The following is a 4,020-nucleotide window of genomic DNA, read 5'->3' on the forward strand; positions in this document are numbered from 1 at the left end:
CCCCCCCCAAAAAATTAAAATGGATACGTTAGATTTCTATACCTGATTATGTTATTCCCTCTTTGAACCAAATCTGATGAGAGTAAGGTTCAAACGATGCTCATCTCCCTTCTTTCCTTCTACTGTATTTGGTTTTTGTGCCTTTTCATGTGATGTAGTTTATCCTTGTCTGCCTCCTCTTCTCTTCTTCTCCCAGTACAATCCCTTTTCTCTACTTACTTAGATTTTTTACCATCACATCAAAGTCAACATAAACCCATACCCTCTGTCTAAGTATACACACTTTTGAATGTCATAACGACATTACAATTTTTTTTTTTGGTGAGGCAATTGGGATTAAGTGACTTGCCCAAGGTCACACAGCTAGTACGTGTCAAGTGTTTGGTCTGAGGCAGGATTTGAATTCAGGTCTTCCTGACTTCAGGGCCAGTGCTCTATCCACTGTGCCACCCAGCTGCTCTTGACATTACAATTCTTAAGGGTTACAAGCGTCATCTTCCCTTGTAGGGATGTAAACAGTTTGCCCTTACTGATGATATGATGTTGTTTTTTTTCTTTCCTGTTTACCTTTTTATACTTCTCTTGAGTCTTCTATTTGAAGATCAGATTTTCTGTTGAACTCAGGAAGGTTTGGAAGTACCCTATTTCATTGAATGTCCATCTCCTCCCCTGAAAGATTATGTTCAGTTTCACTGGGTAGTTGGTCCATGGTTGTAATCCAAGCTCCTTTGCCTTACAAAATATTGTATTCCATGCCCTTCAATCTTTTAATGTAGAAGCTGCAAGGTCCTGTATAATTCTGACTGTGGTTCTATGACATTTAAATTGTATCTTTCTGGTTGCTTGCAGTATTTTCTCTTTGATTTTTTAATTTAGCTACTATATTCCTTGGTATTTTCAATTTGGGATCTCTTTTAGGAGATGATCAGTGGGTTCTTTCCATGACTAATTACCCTCTGGTCCTAGAACCTCAGGGCAGTTTGCTTTGATGATTTCCTGAAGGATATTGTCCAGGTTCTTTTTTTTCATCATGGTTTTCAGATAGACCAATAATTTTTCAATTGCCTCTTTTGGATCTATTTTCCAGGTCAGTTGTTTTACCCAATGAGGTATTTTATGTTTTCTTCTATTTTTTTTATTCTTTTGTTTCTGATTGACTGATTCTTGCTCTCTCATAGAGTCATTAGCTTCCACTTGGCCCATTATAATTTTTAAGGAGTTGTTTTCTTCTATTAAGTTTTGTGCCTCTTTTTCCATTTGGCCAATTCTACTTTTTTTTTTTTTTTTTTTTTTTTAGGCAATTGGAGCACCCTTTGACCTAACAATAGCACTTCTAGGGCTGTATCCCAAAGAGAGCATAAAAAAGGGGAAAAGACCTACATGTGCAAAAATATTTATAGTAGCCTTTTTTCTGGTGGCAAAATATTGGAAATTGAGGGGATGCTCATCAATTGGGGAATGGCTGAAAAAATTGTGGTATATGAATTTAATGGAATACTATTATGCAATAAGAAATAATGAACAGGCAGATATCAGAAATACCTGGAAAAACTTGAACTAATGCAAAGTAAAATTAGCAGAACCAGGAAAACATTGTACACAGTATCAGCAGCATTGTGTGATGATCATCTATGAAATGACTCAGTTCTTCTCAGCAACACAATGATCCAAGATGAGTACAAAGGACCCACAAAGGAAAATGCTATCTGTATCTAGATAAAGAACTGATGGACTCTGAATGCAGATCAAATATATATTTTTAACTTTATTATTTCTTGTGGTTTTTTTTAATCTGTTTCTTCTTTCACAACTGTGACTAATAAGGAAATATTTTTACATTGCACATCTAAAAATAGCACATATATTAACTATATCAAACTGCATAACATTTTCAGAGGAGGGGAGTGGAGGGAGAAAGGGATGGAGAAAACTGTGGAACTCAAAATCTTATAGAAATGAATGCTAAAGTTTTTCTTGACATGTAACTGGGGGAAAAAGTATTGTTCCAAAAAAAGTGTTTTGCTTCTGACTCCCACCTCCCACAATCTGTCCTACCATACCCTCCTTTTCTTATACCCTTCGCCCCCATTTCCTGTAGAATAAGCTAGATTACTATACCCAACTGAGTGTATATTTATTCACTCTTTGAATCAATTCCAATGAAAGTAAGATTCAAATGCTCCTCCCAACACCTCCATCTTCCCATCCACTATGAAAGCTCTTTTAAGCCTCTTGTATGTAAGCTAATTTACACCAATATACCTCACTCTTCCCCCTTTCCCAAGTGCATTTCTCTTTCTACCACTTAATTTTATTTTTTAAGGTATCATTCCATCATAACCAACTCACACCCATGGCCTTTATCTATAGGTACTGATTCTAACTGCCCTAATAATGAGTAAGTGCTTCAGAGTTACAAGTGTCATCTGCCCATGTAAGAATGTGAATATTTTGACCTCACTGAATCCCTTAATATTTCTCTTTCCTATTTACCTATTTATGCTTCTTGTGAGTCTTGTATTTTACATTCAAATTTCTATTCAGCTCTGGTCTTCATCAGGAATGCTTGAAAGTCCTTTATTTCATTAAATATCCATTTTCCCCCTAAAGAATTATGCTCAGTTTTGCTGAGTAGGTGATGCTTGGTTGTAATTCTAGCTCTCTGCCTTCCAGAATATCATATTCCAAGCCCTCTGATCCTTTACGGTAGAAGCTGCTAAATCTTCTGTTATTCTGATTGTAGTTCCAGAATAATTGAATTGTTTCTTTCTGGCTACTTGCAATATGTTCTCCTTGACCAGGAAGCTCTGGAAATTGGCTATCCTATTCCAGGGAGTTTTCATTTAGGAATTTATTTCAGGAGGTGATTGGGTGGATTCTTTCCATTTCTATTTTAACTTCGGTTTCTAGGTTTTCAGGGAAGTTTTCCTTGACAATTTCTTGAAAAGTGATGCCTTGTCTCCTTTTCTTTAATCACAGCTTTCAAGTTGTTCAGCACTTCTTAAATTATCTTTCCTCAATCTATTTTCTAGGTTAGTTGTTGTTCCAATAAGATAATTCACATTTCTTCTATTTTTCATTCTTTTGATTGTATTTTATTTTTTTTCTTGATGTCCCATTGAGTTCTTAACTTTCATTTGTCCAATTCTAGTTTTTAAGGAATTATTTTCTTTAGTGAGCTTTGGTACCTCCTTTTCCATTTAGCCAATTCTACTTATTAAAGGAGTTCATCTCTTCAGTGTTTTTTGTGCCTCCTTTACTAAGTTGTTGACTATCTTTTCATGATTTTCTTGCATTGCTCTTATTTCTTTTCCAAATTTTTCCTCTACTTCTTTTATTTAATCTTTAAAATCATTTTTTAGTTTTTCCAGCAATTAGGGGAGGGAGTTTAAATCCAATTCATATTTTTCCTTGGGGCTTTGCTTGTAGCTATTTTGACTTTATTGTCTTCTGAGTTGGTGTTTTGATCTTCACTATCACCATAGTAACTTTCTATGATCAGATTTTTTTTTGCTCTTTGTTAATTTTATCAGCCTATTTATTGACTTTTAACTTTATGTTCATGTTGAGCTCTGCTCCGGGATGAAGGGTAAACTGTCCCAAATACATGTTTTTCTTGCTTCTGTATGCAGAGGCTAGTTCTGGGGGACTGTAAGTTTTAAAGTATTCCAAGGTAGTATAATCAAAGGAGAGGTGTGATCACATCTCTCCTTGCTTTTGCTCTGGTCCATGCAAGACCACATATACTCCCCACCCACAGAACCATGACTTACATTCCATCTCCATTTGGCTACAAGCTCTAAAGTTCTAGTGTTCCTTCTTCCTCCAATGACAGCAAAGAGACCCATTTAATCTACTTCTGACCAGTTAGTTGTCTGACACCATTACTATGTGTGGGCTGAGAGCTCCAGAAACCACCACTGTTGCAGCTGATTCAATTTCTCCCAAGGCCTGCTGTGAGTTTGCTGGGCCGAGGCCTGAACTACACTGGACTGTGCTCACTCTCACATGGGTGTAACA

Source organism: Vombatus ursinus, unplaced genomic scaffold, assembly GCF_900497805.2.
Source record: "Vombatus ursinus unplaced genomic scaffold, bare-nosed wombat genome assembly UNPS02010822.1, whole genome shotgun sequence".
In the NCBI taxonomy this organism is placed as follows: Eukaryota; Metazoa; Chordata; class Mammalia; order Diprotodontia; family Vombatidae; genus Vombatus; species Vombatus ursinus.